We start from the raw sequence: 23,418 nt of genomic DNA on the forward strand, positions 1-23,418 counted from the left end.
AAGAAATTACAGTAAATTTCTCATCATAGCACTATCTAACTTATAGTTTTAGTAATAGAATCATGTCAGTGATAAAGATCCAGTCAGCAATGTTGAGGTGATGGCCTAGGCCACAGGATTTGTCTTTCATTCTTTTTCATGAATAAGAATTCCTTTCAGCTTCTATGACATTGAAACAATTGATAGAGATGAGTAAAAATGTGGGTTTTAAAGACAGGCTGATTGATTATCTTGCTCTATTTTAGAAGTTGTGTTATCCTAGAAAATTAACTTAGCATAATTCAACCTCAATTTCCTCATTCCTAAAATAAGATATATTTATATTTAAAGATTCATGGCAAGTTTTCTATGTAACACAGCTATTCTATTATTATTATAGCTTATAAGGCTATTGTTCAAATGTAGTATAACATGCACATTTTCACAAAGTATGACACTGCATTCTCAAACTGATTTTCCTGAAAATTTCTCTTAATGTATTTTACATATATAATGTTAGGATTCAATATTATTTCTTGTGCATTTAAATATTACTTTAATGAGTAAACCACAATACTTGGTCCTGCTTGAAAGATTGGCATAAATGATAACTAAGGTTTAGGTTTCCTTCTTTTCAATTAAATAAGAACATCCTACAATTCATTCAATAATATGTGAAAGTGTACACTAATCCTTCTTAAGACAAAACTAATATTTAAGTTTTCCTTGAGCGGCCACTGTAGTTCATGAAGTAAGAGGAGGGACCTGTAAGGCCAATGTAGCTCCGAACTGTTGTATTTCATGCCATTAGATAGTGACTTTGGTAGGGACATCATTACTTTAGAATCTATCCTGTAACTATATAAAAATTATTTCTGGACCACAGTTGCATATTTATAATTCAATTTATTTTTATAGCATTGGGCTACAGCAGACAGCAGGTCTGCTAAAGTCTACTCTGTTGTGAAACATTCAAATTCATTTACCGTTAACTTTGGAACTAATAGTGAATTCCTTTGGCTTTTATTTATTCTCCTGAAAATGAACAGATTATTATGTTGAAACAATCCCCCTTTATTTTTCTGCCCACACAAATCGAAGGGCATGAAACATGCCTTAGTTTCTCATTTTCCTTTGGAAAAGACAACATGGCAACAAGCATGGCTAGTTTGACCATGTGATTTATGTTAGGTTTCTTGTGCTATAAAATAGTTGTCTAAATAACTAATAAAGTGCCTTGAAATGCTTCTAACTTTGTAATTGTGTCTTTTCTCCTCACTCAGTATTTATAGACTCCCAAATAATCTACTATATTTCATTGATATCCGTTACCAACTGTCTGCATATACTGAAGTCATGAGCTTCTTAAGAGACAGATCTGAGCTTAAATCCTGACTCTTGCTTCCATTTATTTAATACTACATAAATATATAGTAATCATCTACAATATGTCAGGCACTTTCTAAGGTACCTGAAATATAATGTTGAGAATTACATAGTGTCTGATCTCTAGGAGCTTTTACTTTATGGAGGAGACATGTAAATATTTGCTATATACAATTGACTGCTGAACAACACAGGGGTTAGAGGTACAACACAGACACTGTCAAAAATGTGCATATAACTTTTGACTCCCCCAAAACTTAATAGCTAATAGCCTACTGTTGATCAGAAGACATACTGATAAAATAACAGTTGATAAAAACATATATTTTGCATGTTATATGTATCACGCAGTGTATATGTATAATAAAGCAAGCTAGAGAAAAGAAAATAGTACTAATAAAATCATAAGGGAGAAAAATACATTTAGACTAGTGTACTGCGTTTATCGTCTGTTTGCAAGATGAATCATCTGTCTGAAATGACGGGCAACCTCAGCTGCACACTTCAGTCTATATAGTACATATCAAGCAATTCCACTTTTTCCTGTAATGGCATGACTTTGCTGCCTGGAAGTACTTTTGGCATCACTAGTGAAACTTTGTATGGGCCCTATGGTGTTATTCACGGTTTTGGTATTGCATTAAACATGATGAAAATACATGAGAACCCGACGAGATTACTTTTTACTGTGATACGCAATTTACTGGAGAGATGAACTGCTGATGCAGAGATGGTCCACCTCACATCGGGTTTTAAGACCATACACACAACAGGGGCTCACCACAATAGCAACAGGAGGTGGCTATGAAATTATTACTGTAGCACAGTATATAATACAGTAAATTTTGTGCCGTTACAACACTATATTTTTACATTTGTTTACATTTCTCTTAACTGTGAATGGTGCCATGTATGTCTGTGTTTGTGTGCCCAAATTTTGAAAAATTTTACATTTTTATAATAGAAGCATGTACATTTCATAGTATTAAATAATAAAATAGACTAGTTGCTACATATATTTTATGTATTCATGCCATACCTTTTTCTTAATTTTTTCAATATTTTAGGCCACACAGTTTGTGAGTTTTTCAACTTATCCCAAAATATCCAAAAAATTTTCAATACATTTATTGAATAAAAATCCACATCTAAGTGGACGTGCAGTCCAAAGCTTCATTGTCCAAGGGTCAACTGTAGTGCTGTATGTTAGAATAAAGGTGAGCATTGGTGCTACTGGTACAGAGGAGAGGCATTTGACCAGAATTGGGTGACAAAGACACTATCAGTGTTAACACTGAAATGTGTAAGATTCAAAGGAATAAACAAAATTTTCAATGTCTTGGAGTTAGCCTGAAGGTCAAGAAGGAAAATGGTCTCACACCAGATGGAAACAAGAGGAAATACTCAGAAGCACAAACATATTTGGCCATTTATGACTAGTGTTCCATTATTGGAACGCTAAGCATGTGGGAATTATTTATATCCTACTGTTCAAGGTCAATGCCAAGGTCTGATTTCAATAATTCAAAAAATTGCAAACTCGGGTATTAATGGGTTAATGGGGAACTCTAATAATGTCTTATACTGATATATAGGATATAAAGGGAACAGCAGAAAGGCCTTATTCTGATGAAGAAAGGGATGACCAGATCAGAAAAGACCCTTTATGTTACAGTAAGGACTTGCCGTTTCTTTATTAGTTACAAGGCATCACAGTATTACTTTACTTCTCTCAACTCTTCTTTCTGTTCTGTAAAATATCCAATTTTCTCACATCTCAGATTGACATGTGAGAAAGATTTCTGATTAAGTTACATCTCATTTAGAATTCATTATTGTTTTGTGAAATTCTTTAATGTCCACAGTTTACATAATTTCAATACCTAGTTTCATCTGGCCTCATACTTCTTTTCAAAATCTATTTCATTCCACTCGCCTCTTGTCTACCTACATTTTAGTGATTCTGAACACTATTTAATTAATAAAGCATGTCACAATCACTCTAGACTTATGTCCTGTTCATATGCTAATATTTCTGCTGGAAAAAATGAATTTTATTTCCAGTCTACCTTTCATACACATATTATGCCAGCTAATTTATAGATATTCCTAAAATCTCAAATATCACAAGCTCCCGAAAAATTAACTTTATATTATAATCACATTTATGTATCACCATAACATTGTGCAATTTGTCCTTTATTCCTCCATTTGTTTTACAATGTTGATCTTAACAGGACCGTATATTTAATGACCTCAGAGACTAAATTTCCCTTGTACTGTATCCCAGAATCTGGCATAATGAGTGGCACAGAGCAAATAATGGAGGCACACATGTTTATTTAAATTCATTTTTTAAAATAGTTTCACGTTAAGAAAGTACAGAAATGACTACACAGAGAGAAATTAAACATATCTAACGAGTAAGGCTTTATGCAAAAATGTTTCCATATGATTTTTATCTAGCCTTTATAATAACCCTTCAAGGTAGTTATAAGGAATCACAACATTATTTAACTTCTCTGAGCTCTTCTTTCTGTTCTGTAAAATGGGATATTTATGGAACAGAATAATACTATTTTCATATTGCATTTATGTTTAAAATAATTCTTTAGTTAGAATTCTAAGAATAATACTATTTTCATATTGCATTTACATTTAAAAGAATTCTTTAGTTAGAAGATCATCCATAGCTTACTTTAATCAAATCTATTTTCTCAAAAATTAGCCTATGTTTTGAAAAGAAAAACATTTGATTCAGAATTCAGGTAAGTTGCAAATTTACATTTTAGCTTTATTATTACAATTCTTTTTTTCTACCAGTAGAAAAATAAAATTAGCTCTCATATTTTCAAATGGGGTCCTTTGTTAATATGGTTTAGCAGAACACATTCATTGTACACTCCAGGAGCTGACACTTGTTTTAGACTTGCTTTAGACTGAAATGTAGAGCAAGAATGTCAGGATCAATGCAGAAGACTTGGGGCACCATCAAGGTATTAAAGTATATGATTTCTTGTGATTTATTACATGAATAATGAAATCTGTTTTCTTCAGAGGAGGAAATTTGATGTTATGTCTAGAAAGATGTACAGTATCAATATTTGGTACATTAGTAGGCAAACCAGGAAGGCACAATATTGCAAGAGGCATTCACTCCCTAATAGAAGCCTAGGCCAGGATATTCCAGGCATCTTACTCCTGTAATAAGGAAAATTCTAGGTCACATAGCAAGCTGTAATAGTAGGAGGAATTGTTCTTTGGTATATGAGATGAAAAATAAAAATAATAAATACAATACTTCTAAGAATGAGAATCTGAAACTTATCATGCTTGAACATTGCACACAGACCTACTTATCCCAAGAGGTCCCAAGGGTGAAAATGAAGATAATCCAGACTATGTTTATTATGGATTTTTGAAAATTAACTAGAGTATCCTGAGTGCTCGTTTTTGCGGGGAGCATCTTATGGCTATTTAAAAGCACACATTGAAAAACATTCAACAAAAGTATCGCTTTTCAGAAGAAAGCATGTTAAATGTTTGATCAAATTGAAACTGAGAGAAGTACATTCTCTGAATATTTAAGTTGTTTCCTCCAAAATGTATGTGCAAGTCTTACAACTACTAATGGCCAGAGTCACACATTCTAATAGCATAGCAGGCTGAAAAATTATGTACATTTGTTCCAGTTATTCAAAGGGATTACAGTGGGAAAATTCTGGCTTGAGAAAACTGAGAATATAGTCAACTTCCTTGTCCAACAAAGTATTTTTTTGTTCTTTTTTCTCTATCAATGATCCAGATGATTCTGAAGAATATCTGCTCTTTTACATGCTTCGTTCATGCCTGTCTTACTACTGTGTTACCAATCCCTACAGCTTTACCTGGCACGTTGTTGGCACTCAATATTGAATAAATAAACATGCAGTGTTTCAGATAGTGTTTCTGTGGATAGAGACAAAATGAGGTTTCTGAAAATGAGATAATAATGCAATGTATATGTAGTGTATAGTAAGTGTTCCCTTATACAGGAGACTGAATTCTCATTATATTTTTATTGAACTACATTTGCCGAGCATGTAATTTCGTACTATGTTGGCATTTAACATAACAGTGCTAAAGACTGCAGCATCTACGCAGTTTCGTTGTTTGCCAGAGTGTCCTTTTTGAACTCCCTCAGAACTAAGTTTTAATGATACTGTCAGAATTGTATAGGAATTACAGAGGAAATCAGTGATTTTAATAGATTGAATTTTATATTTCCTTTATTTAACCTATACAGTTAAGTAAAGCCAAAATCTAGGAAGATATTACTAACAGAGAATGTTGATACAATCTAAGGGCTGGATTAAGATTGTACAAATCTATGACAGTTTTAGAATCTATCAGCTTTCCTAACAGAATAGAGCAAGATACCTACGGTTAAGTAATTTTCAAATAACATTCATACCTTAAACATTTGCTAAGTGTATCCCTCAGTGTAATTTATACTCTCTTACTATGGCCACATAGATCAGATTTTATTGTCAAGATCAGGACGAAAAGTATGGTTTCTCAGGTTGTCAGCATTAGGTTAGCTTCTTAATGCAACCTGTGTTTCTTTTTTTCCTCGCCGCTTAAATTCTCTCTGGAGCTAAATCAGCCTAAAAATGAACTTGTGTTTAAAGATACAATGTCTTGGAAGGAATCCCCACTTCTACATTTCTATCTGTTTCCATTAACAGCAGAATTATCTTGTCATATCATTTTGAGTCTGGATGACCTTGTTCCAAAATATGTGACATGGCTATCTGTTGCTATGGGAATTATGAAACTCTTTTAAAAATCAAGCTGTAAAGCAGTTACAAATTCCTTCTCTCCAGCAGAACGTGGGTTTGAAGGAAGAAAATTTTATGCATTGTGGAACTAGCTGAATCATTGCCAAGAAACAAATCAGCTGTCCATTATTCTTTAGGATCCAGGTGTTGGTGGTGGCTCTAAAAGGTGGCGATAGAAGCTAAAGGATGAGGCTGCCTGGGTTATTGCCTTGCTTAATAGAGTACATGTGAATAAAATGACTGCATCTAGTCAACACCTCTTCGCTGATTTCAATCTGCTCTGCCATACAAGGAAGCAGCTTGCTGGGCTCAGCAGTAACTCAGACTCTGTATTCCCTCTCTCTTTGTGCCTGGGTTTGAGAATGCCTAACACGTGTGCTCTCTGTTTTTGCGTAAATGGCAGTTTTCCCTCAACACCCTTGTCTGAGGCTGTTTTTGGAGGAGAATGCAAGAGACAAAGAATGGCAGAAAGAGAATTTATTTAAAATTGTGCTTCAAAATGTGTCCCTTGAAGTGGTCTGAAATAGTGATTATGAGTTAAAGAGAAACCAACATAAATAAAAAAGTGATATCAGTCTCAGTTACAGCAAACATTGATAATTTGTCTCATTTTATCTAAATATAATATTTAGATAATTACATCTAATGTTATGTCTGGTATAGAAAGTGCTTTGCTAATATTTGCTGAAACTGGGACCTCCAAAGAACAATAACATTTATATAAATTTTAAAATTTTAATGTTGTAAATAGAAATGACAGAGGCCATTTTAAAGTTAGTGAAATATTTTGCTGGTAATTTTTCCATCAGCTGCCAATGCAGAAAAATGAGGAAGATAATTTTAAATCTATTCTTGTCTTATCATTTAAAGTTTAACAATGAAAGTTTTACATGACCAGAATAATCCAATTATTATCTATTAAGTAGCTGTGTATTTGTTTATATGTGAATTTTTATACTAACATATATGTATACTTTGTACATATTTATACATAAATATTATCAATATATTATACATTTACAATATATATAAATAAGTAAACCTTGTATGTAGTAATAGTTTTAGGCTCAAGAAATCTAAAAGGATAGTTTAGTAATCTTTTCTGGAGCTTTCTATTAAAGGCAGTCAGACAACATAAGGCTGGCTCAAAGTTTTATTTTACTCTGTAAAGAGAAAAAAATGTTACCCAGTCCCTAGCAAATTATATAAAAAGTACAATTTATAGTAGCCACTATCCTACAATATGTGGTATACCTCTGTGCATGTAGCTTAAAGTTATACTGAAATTCTTTTAATATTTATTTTGGTTTATTTTTGGAAATATTTTTCTCAACTAGTTTCAGAAATGTCAACTAAGTGATCAAAGTGCTTGTAGTTTGATGGGGCTTATATTATTTGCTTTTCTCTGACACAATTTGTATAATTTTACATGTAAAAATGTTAAGAGATTTTTATTTAATAGATTTTAATTTTTAATAGATTTTAAAAATTTCTGTAAGGTTTTTAAACCAATTGAAAGTATGTTTAAATGTTCAGAATCTTCAACAACTTTACTAAATTACTATTTGTGCACATACAGCTATAATTTGCTGTCTGACTGAATATGATAAATACGTTAGGAATTAATTCAGCGTAGCAGGCAGAATTCTAAGATGATCCCATTATCTGGGCCACTAGTATTATGTCTTATATAATCCTCTCCCTTTGAGTATGGGAAGAAATCATAACTTGCTTATAACCAATAGACTAAGGCAAAGACGATGGGATATCAATCCTGTGATTATGTTGCAATACAGATGTAAGGCTTTATCTTGCTAGTATACATAGCTTATCCTGGTGGCATTGAAAAAGCAAACACATGTTTTAAACATCCTATGAAGAGGTCATGTGGCAGTAGGAACTAGGGGCAGCCACTAATGCCTGGAGCAAGTCTCAGCCGAGTCGTTAAGTCAAGACAGAGCCTTCAGTCATATAGTCACAACCAAAAGATTTTTTCTGAACAACCTGAATTCTTCCCCAGCTGAGCCTTAAGAAGAGAACTCAGACCAGCCAATACCTTGAGTAGAGCCTGTGAGACCCTGATCTGGACCTCTGACTCACGCAGACTTTGAGATAATGCATGTGTGTTGTTTTAAGCTACTAAACTTTGGATAATTTGTTATACAACAATACAAAACGAATACAACCAGCATATAAAAACTGAAATTGTGAAGAGGAAGCTTATGTAATACTTTTTTCTCTTGAAGCCAATTAAACTATTTTGTAAAGTCTAAATTTTTCTCCTTAGGAAAATACCAGAAGTATCCCTAAGGCAAGTATAAAATATCTTTAAAAAACAAATATGATAAATTTTTAGAAAGTATTTTACAAATGTTATTTGCACTGCTTCTCTTTAGTTTTATTTTACAGGTTTTAAATAATTTTAGATTATATGAAATATTCAAATAATATGACTTTATAATACCTAATCTCACTGAAGCATAAAAATAGTCCCTATTTGAAAGCCCAACAGAAATGCATAGAAATAAGTTTCTCGCTCTAAATTTAATACTCTTTAAGAATTATATTTTAAAAGATGATGTGAACAGTTCAACATCTTTACATATTTTACTAAATCACATTGTATATTTATTATACGATTATAATTTTATGAAATTAGCTATTTCTTGGAGCATTGTCCTATAGCTACTATATTATTTCCAAAATTGCTTTTCTCAAATACTAGTCTGCCTGTTGGAAACTCAGCAGAGAGAAGTATTTAATAAACATTATACTATTCTTTATCCCTCAAATTGTCGCTATGAAACAGGTAAGTGCTAGGGTTAAAAAAAGTGAAAGTAGATGTTGCTGGCAAGAAACTAAGTTAACTATGTCTGCCATGGGTGTCAGAATAAAAAATAAAGCTATGCAACATGAAATCATGACAAAGACTTACTGGTGTAAATACAGATGACTCTCCAGTTGCCAAGTCCCTGGTTAAGGTCTTATTGTGATTATACCCAAGAGCTTTGAATTTCAACTCTAAATGACTGCTGACAATAACAAGTCTAGAATGACTTGATCCAGGCAACTCAGTGAGACAGTGCTTATAATGACCAAGGCTATTTTGATAATACTGCAGAAGCTTTCATTCAGTAAAGCTTTAATCTGGGTTTAAAAAATGCCTTCTCTACTTCTCTTTACTTTGCAGTTCCTATTGACTCAAGGACTCAGCCCTCAACCTGGAAGGATAGACAAAATCCTCTTATGTCTTGCTTTCTCAAAGACATATATTTGAGAATAATATATGAGTTAGTATTGGTTTGCTGTATTTAACTTGATACTTTGAAATGCTTCCTACCAAAACACTGGAGTGCATAGCAGCCTATAAGAAATATTATATTTAGTTAATATATAAATTTGCCAGAGTAAGTCAATGGCACAAACAGCATTTTAAGTCTCTTGCTAATGAAAGAACTAGCTTTGCACTATAGCAAACTGTTTATATACAACCACTATTAAAACATGTCAAGATTCAAAAAAAAAAATGAAATACAGAAAAAGAAAATTTGCATCTTTGACTAGATATTTGGTTTTTTATTTTTCATTAGATATCAATGCACAGATGAACTGGCATGAATACGAATGTCTATGGTAATCTTCACAGCTGTGTGTAGGATGTAGCTGATTTTTGGCACACAGTAGAGCATTATGTGTTTCTATATCATTGCTCTGTGGAATGTAAAAATACATTTTTATGAAAAATTCTCACAAAATTCTTATACAATTAGATGAAGATTTAGAATAACACATAGAACATATATTGTGCACCAACATGAACAAGCAAATATCTATTAAACATATTCAAATTTGTTTATTTTTGTAAGGGTAAGTGAATGACAAGAAGATGGTGCTAAAAAGTAGGTTAAGAAATAAAAATTCATGAAAACAAACTTCAGGGAAAGATTCAGCATGGTCTCTCTGAAGTGATAATCATCAATTTATATTCATCACGGAATTGCCAGTATTTATATACGAACATGTTCAAATGCAATTATTAACGGGGAATGTATACTATTTGTCTTCAAATTTAAAAATTTGATAGCTTATTTTATTTATTGCCACTTTTAAATATCTTTTATAATTAGTGCTTAAAAACTAGATAACTATTCTAAGAGTTATGTAATGAAATTTACATATCCATTTTTCGATTGTTGATTGACATTTAATGATTCATTTTTAAACTGTTTTGTGACTTTTTCAATTTTTTAAATAAAATTCTAATCATAAACGTTTAAATGTTTTAAATGTTAATGTTTTCAATTTTCAAAATTTTTCTAAAGCACCTAATACAAACTCTTTCCATCTTAAAGTAAACTAAACCTAATTTCATGTATCTGTGATTGACTGCTATGATTTAAAGGGCAACTCGTGTATCAGACTTTGTGGTAGGCAGTTTACATTTCATCTCTCATGTAACAGACCACGCTGTACAAGAAGTGTGTCTAGTCCACATGAACTCTGTGACTTTTAGAGAAAGCATCTTTAGGCAAATGGTTAGTGGATAGCATGGTGTTGCCTTTGTGGAAAGAAAAAAGGTGCCTCTTCCTCAGACACACCCCTAAGCCAGAGCTCAAAAGGTCACAAGCTAAGCACATGACAGTTCAGCCCACTCCTCCCCAGGCACCTTAACCCAGGACCTTGATTAAAGGTGGTAAAATGGAAGTTCAGAAAGTAAAGGGCTTCAAACTAAGATTCTACAAATGTATTAAAATTAGAATCTGTCAAAAAGTAGGTATTTTGTTAAAGAAAATACATATATGTACAATGAAATATTAATGATAATTTAAACCTATATGTATTTACAGAAGTGAATGTTCATATCTTTTAAGAGGACAAAAGGAAGTTAAATGTCATAGGTAGAGTAGGATTCAAGTGGACTTTATAATTCAGGGGAGGGGTGAGAATATGACACAATTTTTTTTCAAAAAAATTATAATCTCTAGTAGTAAATATTTCAGTGGCTCCATTTTGCTTACTGTGTTTTCAAACTGATTAAAACTTAACCTTTATTCATCCTGCAGTTAATATTGCATTTTTCACATTTCATTAAATATATTTTTCTGAAAATGAGATATTGTCATTTACTTTTGAAAATGAAAATCAGCTGTTGTCATTGACAAGTGTTCAATTAATAATAATTTAATTGTTCAGAGAATGAGGAAGTGATAAAATTTTCTGCTTTTTAGCTATATTTCTAATATGTCATTGAAGTTATAATTGTCCTTACCATGAATGAGGCTGAATTGTCATTAGTAAAAATAACTACACTTAATAATTCTTATGCTTAATGAAACAATCTTACTATACCAGCTGTTCTATTTAACATCAATATACGGATTGTTCCACACGTGAGACATTTAGTGAAATGAGCAAAAAAACTCACACAAAATATACACATTGTTTAAATATGTATCAATAAAGTTATCTTTCTTAATACATCAATTTTAAAATCTAAAAATATCAGTTCTTACAACTGTATAATGTATTAACTTATGACAAGTCCTCATCAACTCCCACTGATCTGTGTTTTTAAGGAAGCAAGTAATTTAGTATGTTTCAGTGGTACATAAAATAAAAACAAATGGGTTTCACTTGAAGGCTCAAGGGGTTCATCTATAATTATCTGATTTACTTCTACACGTTTTAATGCTTAAAATTTATAACATTTGGCTCACCTCAGGTTATTTCCATATTCTTGAAGATTTTTCCCTCGCTCTGGAAAACGGAGCCGGCAAAATACAGTTTGTTTTAGATGAGATGTTATTCTCTGCAAGCGTTGGTGTATAAATATGGCAACATTTCTGGAGGCATGGTGTGTTTTTTCTTCTTAAATAGAATTACTGTATCATCCTAGTAAATAATCCACCTTGTTCATTAAGAAAACATGTGTTAAGGGGATTTTGTCTGTGATACTCTTCACCTGTCATTTTAAACCAACCTTGGTGTATTTGCTCTGTTACAGTCACTACTAAAATATATTCTTAAATTGCTTTTGTTTCTAGATCCTTCCTTCTCATATACTCAGGTAAACACATGGGTAAAATTTTATATGGAATTGACATAAATACTATGCAGGATAGATTCCTTAAGAAATGTATCTGTGATTTATAAGACATAATTGTATTTTACTAGTTTACCTGTTCATCTGTTAAACTTCGTTTTGCAGATTTCATACATTACATTATTTAAGAAACATGCTATAATGTTTTTATAATGTATTTCTTCATGCTATCTTTATATGGTACCAGTCACAGGTGTTTGTACAAATCTAAAATATACTTTTGGCTCCTATAGAATGTGTGAAGTTGTAAAATTGGTTGTTCTGTTTTTATGCCCAAAGATGCGGAGGGCTTGATATAAGAGGGTAGATTTAATGAGAGCAAGTGAGAGAGATAGAAAGAGAGAGGGAGAGAGAGAGAAACAGAATGATAAAAGAAGCTTAAGAGATTATTTTGTCTTGTCAACAATATTGTTATTGAATGTAAGCTGCTAAACTTCTTAGTACAGATGAAGTAAAACAGTGAAAACAGCCAGACAGAACAGAGAATCATCAGACAGGCTGGCGAACACAGTACAATAAAGCAACCAGCACCGATGATCAGTGGACATCAATTTGACTTTTAGGCTGTAGCACCTGCTACTAATTGGTGCAAAGAGCTCACCAGTCAGTGTGCGGTTTAGCGCACTCAGCTGCCTCCTGTATGTGCTGTGAGAAGCAAGATAGCTAATTGCTGTTGCTTCAGTGCCAGTGAATCAACGTGCTGAGCTAATAGCGACAGATAGAGGGCAGACAGATTCCTGCTAGCAGCTTAGAGTTAGTTGCTTGTGATAACTAAGGCAGGTGGCATACATCTCAGAACGTGGAGAATAATGGTATGCTTTCTGGGTTAACATGTTGAAGTTTTTTGCTTTTTGCAAAATTTTTCTGGTAACATTTTCTTGATGATATGAGAGTGGATATCAGTGCCTCACATAAACAAGACGTGGAACATGTGAATGAATCATTTGGAACTAGATTATGAGCATTGGTTCTTTTTAAAGGGATGTGCAAGAGGCAGCCTTGGCAAGAAAACTTGCTGCATAATCTTCCGTGGACTAAAGATGAAACTTTAAATCGCAAGTAAGTTCTTCCCCTGCCCTTCTCTTATTTTGTTCCAATTTAAGACAGCAGTGAACCACGGAGAAAGTTAAGATGTTCTTTCAGTACAATGATCTCTGTCATGATGCTACTTTCTGTCATGCTTGTTCAGAGAATAGAGTAGTAATGATGTGCAAGTGATTATTTGCTGGAAGAGTGAACACAACTGCCTGGGCCTTTATTCTTCCTGATTACTGTCTGGTATTGTAATTTTGTTTAGATGACAATGCAATATTTGCAACGAGCTTTTGAATTATAACTCTGGTTTGTCATTTAAAAGAATTTTTAATCCTCAACCACTTTGTCTGCTTTCCTCTCCCTGACAAAATATAGAAACATGGCATCAGAATTGACATGTTTGTTTTTTGTGTGTGCAAATATTGATGATTTGTTTTATGGGTGGCAGTTGCTGGAGGTTATAGTTTGTAGTTGAGTCAAAGTAGGTGACTATGCATCACAGTGGGAAGTATTATCTTTTATATTTTGTGAGTAAACTGGTATTTTTATTACAGATGTCTTAGTGTATTAGAAGACCTGCTTCTTTTTGAAGGTATCTGGGAGCATTAACCATTTATAATTTGAATCTAGGTCAACTTTATCCTTATAATACAAAATTAAGGCTAGATAGTATTAACAGCTTGCTCATTTTGTGATGGGGCCTTTACTTTAAAAACACACTTTCGTAGCTGTTGCATAGTGGGCCTTGAATAACAAGTTTCAGGTTCAGTCTGTTGGTGAGCGGTGTCTCTAGTACACACAGATGGCCGTCGATTTCACGGACTTGTAGCACGTATGCAGAAAGCCATTGTTAACTAGAGTGTAATATGATGGCCTCCTATAAGGCTAACTCCAAGTCATATTCATTTGCTTTCACAAAAGAGCCAATTGTCAAATCTTGTAACCAAATAGTTAGGTTATTGTGTTGCTTAACATTAGAGAAACATAATTTGTAGAAGTGGCATATTTTGAGCACAAAAAGATTCCTGTGTTTTGTGCAGCAGATATGAAGCTTTTTTATACATGCTCATGAGAACTTTTTTTTTTTTCATGAAAAATTGGCTTTGCTTTGAGTTTCTTTAGTTTGCTTAAGTTGTGGCGAAGTGTGAGTGACTGCGTGTAACTGTACATGTGCATCTTCAAGTTTCAGCAACTTGATCCCCTTGACTGTGAACTCATTCTCCTATGAAATAAAAGTGCAATTTAATGGGTGCCCAATTCCACTGAGTGGGAACCTCCTAACCCCTCAGCTGTTCCAATTATGTGCTGAGCAGGGAATGTGAATCCCTTCAACTTTGTGGCAAAAATTACCCCTAAACATAATCATTAAGGGACCTGAACAGGTCAGAGTTTGTGCTACCTAAGTGACAGCAGCTTCTCTGGAAAATTATAGCATTTAGTTTTGAATATTGTTTACCAAGAGATTTAAATAAAACTTTCATTTTCTAGGACATTTTTAAAATTATAATATATCCACTAATATTATTTGATTAGTATCTGAACTATAAATTGGCTTTTAAAAAACACGAATAATTATGCTTTAAAAGAAGTCCTCAGTTTAAGATAAATGCCCATTACAACTTGTTTCTTAATTTGTTCACATTGAAATTTTGCATAGTTTATGTGGTGTCTTTTTATCATCCAACTTTAACAGCATATAATCAGACAGAAATTGGTTTTCATGTCATTTTAAAAAATTCTCCAATATTTGATTCACAGCTTATATTTGACATTAAAGGCAAAAGGTAATTATTTTTTATCAAAGAGAATCACCATTATTATCTGATCACAAAACATGTCAGGCAAATACATGTTGAGTAATTAACGATTCCTTTGTGTTATCACTTTATAAGGGGGCTTTTACTCCCTAGGTAAATTATGAGCCTTTTCAATAGTAGTAAAATGCAAAACCAAAACTTAAAAAGTAATTCCCTAATTGTGATCACTTTATTAGGGCAGATGAGTGTACTCCCACTTTCTGAAAATGTGCAGATACAATTTCAGACCATAGGAATATTTTTTGTACTTAAATGGTGTAAAACAATAGTTTTTCATAAACCAGCTGTTATATCAACTTTTTTCTAACACAGAAGCCCCCCCGTATACATTTACATTTTTATTGAACCCCTAATGCTGGGAGAAATACATGGTTTTAAGTTTCACCCAGGATCTCGACCCATGGAAAAGTTTGCAGAAATAATAATCTAAAAGAGATCACAATGCTTCATAAAGTGATCATGTTTATTATCTAAAAGTTTAATTTTACTTCAGACTCGATTTTAAGAGTGGGTTTTTATTTATATTTTTCCATTTTTTAAGAGTTCTTAGTATCAGGATCACTTATGCACTAAAACCGTTTTGTCTTTCTATGTAGCTGTGGTTTTCACATGTAAAAGAAAACTATACAATTATAATATTGAAAAGATAGTTTTGTCAGGGATGGCATCCAAAAACTATTTCAGTGACTCTCAACTAAAACTTTGTTTGAAGTTAGATACATTTTTTTTCTTGTAATGGGATTTTGTTGTTGTTGTTAATACTAGTATGACAGAATATGGATTCAAAACTAACAATGACCTGTGGGGCTTCATGTATTAGTTTCAGACTCAAATATCACTGAGTTGCATCTAAGGATATTAGAAGGAAGTGTGACAATTCATTAATGCTTATAGTCAATTTTGAGTGAGGAAAATAAAGCTAATGTGAGTAATTTTTGGCCAGATTATGTTCTCTTCATACAGTCGCTGTACAAATTCCAAAGGTGAAAAACACTCAGAAACTGTAACGCTTATTTAAATTGAATACTGGAACCACTTAGGTGGAAATGGTGACAAGATCCAAGAAAATACACAGAAATTCCTAATGCGCATGTTACTTCTTTGCATGTATGGATGGCAGGGGCAGGGTGGGGGTTAATTTTGAATGTGAGAGTGACCAGCTTGACCTTAAAGTACAAATTCCACCTGTGATGTATAAACTGAAGTGTGAGACTCAGAAGAATATGCAGACTAATGTCACTTAGTCTCAGCTTAAAAGTAAGTCACATTCAATAAGATGGACACACCTCCTGCACCCCGCTACACAAGTGCACTATTTATTAATATAAGAAGCATAGAAACATCAAATTCTGGCTCAAGGACAACAATTATTTTCCTTGAGAACCTCAACACACACCCTAAGCATTTGTTTCTAAGCATCCACGTTTAGAATACATGGCTTATAAATGAAGCCAGGAAATGAATAAGAAACCTGTAAATTGCTAAATAATTTAAAATACAATTAATTGTTTTAATCTTCTACCAATTACTTTCTAAGATGATCGTGTGTGTGTGTGTGTGTGTGTGTGTGTCTGTCTGTCTGTCTGTCTATATGTCTGTGAGTATTAATAACAGCAACAAAATATTTTCCACCTAAAGACTAAAGGCTTCTGAGCACTGTAATGGACAAATTTCCTTTTATCTCATAAGTTGCTTAAGGTTGCACTCATCCTTAAATATCAGATCATGGCTATTGAGGCTATAAATGTAAGAGGCAAAAGCAGTCATTATTTCAAGAAACTAAAGAAAATGAAGCATTTCTTTCCTTCAAGCTGGTAAATGGAAAAGTTCAAAGCTTGTTTATTGTGCTCCTTGATGGATAAGAAATTGATAGGAGGTGTAACTTTTTGTATGGCTTTTAGAGTGTAAGCATTCTCAGGCCATGGCAGATGTGTAGTTCCTATTGCTTTGAAAAGTCATTCATTCTCATGCCTAGTGAAAGGGCGAGTTTCTGATAGAATTAAGCACTGTTTCCTGATGGGGGAGGACAGCGGTGTGTGAGATGAAGTGCATCATTCAAAAGGAAGCCCAGCTAATGAATGCTCTCTCTGTTGTTTTCATGGAGGTGTCAGAATGAGCCTTTTCTGATTCTGCATCACTGAATCCTTATGGAAATGCAAACTGTTTATCCAAGGACAGTGACTTTTCTTTTTGCTTTATCATTTAAGGGACTTACTTCTTCAACTTTGCAGCACACCACTGGAATCCAGAGAAGGGTCGTTAGAACTGGATGAGAGGTTTTTTATTACTTTAGAACCTTATATCTCTGTCTGAGAGACAGAGACAGACACAGATAAGTCGCAGAGAGATATTCACAGATATACAAACTCAAAGAGACATATAGGGATAGTCACACAAAGAAAAAGAGAGAGACTCACAAGGAAAAATATAATGAAAGTTAGAGACAGACAAAGGTAAGGAAAAGAAAAAGGGAACAGAAAGAGAAACTGAGATTATACAGTTAGAAAAGAACAGAAAGAGAAGTGGAGACAGGTTCAGAGAGAGAGAAGGGGAGAAGGTAGAAAGACAGACAGGCAAGGAAAATACAGGGTCAAGAAAGACAGAAATAGATTGGCAAAAAGCAAATAAACAAAATGAAACAAAAAGTATAGAGATAGGGAAAGAGATATAGAGATAGAAGTCTGAGAGATAGAGACAGAAAGGGAGGCAGAGTCAGGCATACATACAGATGATAGGAAGGTAGATAAATATATAGATACATAGATACCTAGATGATTGATAGATGATAGGTAGGTAGGTAGGTAGGTACATAAGTAGATAGATATATAGATAATGTAGAAAGTCAGAGGAGAGAGCCTGTAATCCAGGCGTGGAGAATGAAATCGAATGTTCATATGTAATACAGAGGTTTTGAGGTGGTCTTCTAGTTTTAATAACTGTTGCTATAGAGAATTGCTGGTAAAGAAAAGACTACAGCACCAGATGGAATTGAGCTTTAATTCTATTCCACTCCCTTACCAGCAAGGAACAAGCTGTTTTTCTGAGCCTTGGTTTCTTCTATAAAGAGTGATAAAAGGATGTAATTTACATATATAAAGCACCCCAGGACCTGAACCCACGGTATGTCTCAGTAACTGGAGATTGATACTTACTATCATCATCATCATCCTTGACATCAAAATCATTATTTAGGTAGAATTCTCAAAAGCAAAAGCACTAGCTTCAGAGAAGGCAGCAGAGGTCAATTCAACTCCATGTCTCTTCAACCCTTATTCTGCATAAAATGTAGGAAGTCATTTAATATTGATAAACTATATTTACATCACCTGTAAAATTCAGGTGTTATTTTCTGTCTCATAGCATTGCTTTGTACATTAAATGAAAAAGGCATATTTCATTTGAGGCTTTGCATAGCGTATTTTAGCAATTCCACTAACTAGCTCAGTGTCCAGAATTTAGTAAGTACTCAATAAATATTTAATGAAAGAATACATATTTGCTCTGAATATTAGTTTCCAAAGAGTATGGGAAAGCTGAAATGATGTTTTGGTATTTTAATATGAAACATTGCAGTGAAACAATCAATTTCCTCCTGTCCACTTTACAGAGAGTGGTGGTATTGATTTGCAGAATTGCAAGAAAAGATGTCTCCCTGCTGTCCATCCTACTTTCTTAAAGCCGACTGAAATAATATTTTTGAGAATAGACATTTATCTTGTCCTGGTGGTGATTTGGTCATTTTTTTGAAATTGCTTAATATAAGGACTAGTTGTGGAAGAGAGAGGTGGTAGGAATTTTGAAAAACTAAGTGGATGTTTATAGTACGATGAGTAAAGATTGACTAGGGCCAAAGAAAATTGGACAATTAAGTTGAAAAAGAAAGCGTAAAACTAAGAAGTGTGGAGAATGTTAAATGAGACACATATGCTTTTTTTTCTGAATTTCAAGAAGAGGTGGGAGAAAATATGATTAAAAATAATGTGTATGGTTTGTAAGTGAAAATGTTCAATATGAAAGCACTAAGGCTATCCCTAGCTATAAGGCAGATTATGAGAAAATAAAGCGATTTGAGAGAAAGTATTCAAATTTTGATTTTCAATTTTATGTTATGCTAAAAATTTGAACTTCAACAATTTTTGAATTTTAAAATTCAGAACTCTTTTCACTGAACATTTTATTACTAATGCTTGACTATATTTTTAAAAAAAAGCAATTTAGGAATGGATGCAAGAGTTTGGTTTGAATATTTGTTTTCCTTTCTTTGATGTGTTGTTGAATTTATCTTATAAATGATTGAAGAAAAAAAAATTAGTTTCCTCTGTGTGCCAGGAGCTATGAATTGTGCTTTTAAATATGCCATCCATTTAACCACTACTAGATAGGTGATATAGAACAGATTTCACCTCTCTGATTAATTTTACTTCTAAATATGTCCGCATGAATCCCTTCATTTAAGAGGTGTTGAAAGTCTGTTAACCTTACATTCCATCTGAAAGAGTGAGCATGAAATAAAATACTTCATTCTGAAACATTAGCTATAGTTGCATTTGTGTGATAATATTTTTCAAAAAATGACAGCAAAAATTTCAGACATCTTTAAAAGTTTTATTAAAAATTTTCCACTCAAGAAAATTTTTTGAATAGCATACATTATATGAATTATGCACTGAGTTTTGAATAGCATACATTATATGAATTCTTATTTTGTATTTGTAAATCAGGGTTAAGGATAGAATAATATTCAACCAAGCTTCAGATAATAAGGTTTCATTTTAACAAATAAGGTTTTCTCAAGTAACTTTTTAGAGGTGGTAACTTGAATGGAGGATATTGTATAATTGAGAAAATGCCAAAGCAAAGAGCATTGCTGTGTGTTTATGAAATACAATGTATGCTTAGTAAATAGTGGCCATTTTGATGTAAATTATATTTTTGATATATATATTTGATAAATATATATTTTGATATAAGACACAGACTTATACTGCCTAATTGCCTCTGGGTGGATGTGTAAAATCTAAATATGTATATCAAAATATATACTTGATAGATATTTATTTGATATATTATATATATATATATATATATATATATATTTGCCATATATGTCAAAGCAGTTACTTAGAATTCATGATGACTTTAATCAAAGAAATAGCTGTGCATTGTTTTCAAAAAAGAACGTTAAATTTTGAATATAATGAAAAAAAAAAATAAAGAACACGTTCCTAACCCATTAGTCAAGTTTCCATACCAAACTTTGTTAAAATCTTTTTGAGAGTGTTTCTTATTTTATTTATTCATATATTTCTTTTTTAAAAATATTTAAGTTCTGGGGCACATGTGCAGAACGCGCAGGTTTGTCATGTAGGTATACGTGTGCCATGCTGGTTTTCTGTACCCATCACCCCATCATCTACATTAGATATTTCTCCTAATGCTATTTCTTCCCAGCCCCCCAACCCCTGACAGACCCTAGTGTGTCATATTCCCCTCCCTGTATCCATATGTTCTCATTGTTTAACTCCCACTTATGAGTGAAAACATGTGGTGCTTGGTTTTCTGTTCGTGTGTGATATTTCTAAATAATATGCCTTTGATGTTATCATTTGATTTATTGATTCCAGGTATTGTTTACTTGCTATATACTACTTAACATTTGGTTATCTTATACCATCAGCACAGTTTTTATCATACCCCAAGTTCCAAGCACAGTAATATATCACAAATTCTGACTGCTTTACTACAATATGCAAAAATAGTTAATATTTTATTTTCCAATTTTTTTTGTTTTTCTATGGTTAATTTATGGCTTTCCAGCTTACTTTGCTGAGCACGTATCTTTAATTTTTTGAGACATTCCACAGATCATGATAGTTAATAAATTATTCTAAGTCTTCAGAAATGCTGTCCACTAAATTCCATGGTTTTTCAGAATGGCAGTCTTCCTTTCTGTGGTTTTAAGACACAGACTATACTGCCTCATTGCCTCTGGGAGGAGGTATAAAATCAAATTCCCTCTTGTATCCCAGAGCCACCAGAGATATTGGAAATAGGGGATTGAATTGCAATGCTGTTTTGCTGCAGAATGGAAGTGGAGGCTCAGCTATGCGATATCCCTGACACCAAGTGTGGGGATAAAGCGCAGTGCTAACTGCTATCTAGCTTAGACTTGCAACACAGTTTTCAGTCTCATTGATGCCCAGGTGGGGATGAAGGCTCAGTTCCACTGAGCCCACTGACATTGGGTGGTGGTGGTGTCATGGAGTACTGAAGTGAAGCCTACAATTGACAATCTCAGCCTCATACTGCCTCTTTAATTAAGTCTGCTTGGTACTGGGTTGGAATAGAGGCTCACCTAGCTCACCTGGTGGTCCAGGTGGAGGATTCTGCTAATAGCATGACATGGGTAGAAGTTGGGAGTGGGGGACTCAGAGTACATCCTCCTTCTTTTTGGTGGTGAATGAGATATAGTATTTCACTGTGCTAGTGCTCAACCTAGTGCTCAACCTAATATAGCTAGTGCTATATTACTGTATTTGTCAGGGTTCTCTAGAGATACAGAATTAATAGGAAATTAGATAGATAATAAATAGGTTACCTGTTTGTCTGTCTATCTGTAGCTAGATAAACAAGAAATTGTCCTAAGCAATCACAGAGAGTGAGAAGTCCCTAGATCTGCAGTCAGCAAGCTAGAGATCCAAGAAAACTGATGGTATTGATCCAGTCCAAGTTCAAGTCTGATGGTTGAAGACTCATGTCCCAGCTCAAAGACAAGTAGGAAGAGTAACTTTTGTTCTGTTTGGGGCTTCAGTGGTTTAGATAAAGCCCATCCACACTTGGGTAGTCAATCTGCTTTACTCAATTTACCAATTCAAACGTTAATGTCGTTCAGAATCACCTTTACAGACACGCCCAGAATGTTTACCCAGGTATTTGGGCACCTTATCGCCCAGGCAAGTTGACACATAAAACCCGTTCATCACAACTCCCTAAGTGGATGAATTTAGTGGCAGCTACCTGCCTTCTCAGAAGCAAGGTTGTCATTTGTGAAAAACCTGTTTCCTACTTGACCTTGCAGAAGCCAAGTAAGGTAGACATGGTGCAGTTTTTCCCTTGGTATTTGGCTGGAGTAGGCAAGTATTGCCCAAAACTTTGTTTTTAGGCCACGCTTTTTCTAGACCTATGGCTAGAGTAAAGATATTTTTCTTAGAGCTTTTTGGACCTGCATCTCTTTGACATTTCCTGTTGGAGACCTGCCACAGATACATGGGCCAGAATAAGGAATCCCAGAGGGCTTACTCTGCCATGTTGTTGCTTCAGCCTTTAGGTCTCTAGCCAGTCTATCTCCTTCTTTCTCCTTCTCCTTCTATGCTTATTGTGTCGTGTACGGGGTTTTGCATTGTAGCAAGAGGCGCTCCTTAATGAAATCAAAAGTCTTCCTAACGCACATTGTAAAAGTGTTACTCTATCTGCTCTGTGGAAATAGTCAATAGGTAGATGAGAGCAGAAACAAGGAATTAAGGGGCCAAAGCAATAATTTAGGTACAAAAAAAAAACTGTAGCTCAGCCTAAGGTATTAGCAGTACAGTGGTCAGAAGTGATTTTGATTCTAAATACATTTTCAAAGATAGAATCAACATAACATATTGATGGCTTAAATGTGAGATATGAAGTAAAGAGAGAGATTGAATGACTTCAAGATTTTTAGAATTGTGAGTGAGATGGGAAGACTAACATGAGTTTAGAAAGGCAAATTATGATTCGATTTTTAAACATGTTATGTTTGAGATCAGTATAATACCTACAAACTAGATAACTCTGAAGGTTTAGAGCTTAGAAGAGAAGTTGGGCTGGATATAAATTTTAAGAAGAGGTCTGGACCTTAAATCTTAAGAAATGAAGAGGCAAAGATTTCTAGGGGACCTTGATTCTATAAAGTATTAGATTCACAGGTTTGAAACCAAATTCAAGCTTAGTGACACGTTGAGTGAATTACTGATGCAATTTTACTCTCTCTACTACAGTCTTTCTTCTACCTTTACTATTTTTCTGAGATGCCCCATATCAGTTGTCACCAATGACTTGCTAAATTTAATGGAAGATTTGACCTATCTTTATTACTTGATATCGGTATTACATTATATTTCTTTTCTTTTAAGAAAGGAAGAGCTCTGGGCCCTTGAAAACTTATAAGGATCAATTGTATTAAATACTATCAATGATTCCAGAAAGACAGGAACTGATAAATAATTATTGGTTTCAAAATGGAGGTCATTAG

At 33.6% G+C, this 23,418-nt stretch overlaps 1 protein-coding gene across 10 annotated transcripts in view; it reads left to right on the forward strand.

Moving 5' to 3' along the window:
- The window catches only part of PCDH15 (protocadherin related 15), a 1,323,555-nt gene that overhangs the window by 330,501 nt on the left and 969,636 nt on the right, over nucleotides 1-23,418 (forward strand). Inside the window, exon 1 of one of the 10 annotated variants that reach the window (XM_017536353.2) lies at nucleotides 12,763-13,347. The exons of the other annotated variants lie outside the window; for them this stretch is intronic. The gene's annotated coding sequence lies outside the window, so the exon portion shown is untranslated. Of the gene's footprint in view, nucleotides 1-12,762; nucleotides 13,348-23,418 lie in introns of those variants that run through there. 10 annotated transcript variants of the gene reach the window in all.

This window comes from Cebus imitator, unplaced genomic scaffold (genome assembly GCF_001604975.1).
Source record: "Cebus imitator isolate Cc_AM_T3 unplaced genomic scaffold, Cebus_imitator-1.0 Scaffold97, whole genome shotgun sequence".
Taxonomy (NCBI): domain Eukaryota; kingdom Metazoa; phylum Chordata; class Mammalia; order Primates; family Cebidae; genus Cebus; species Cebus imitator.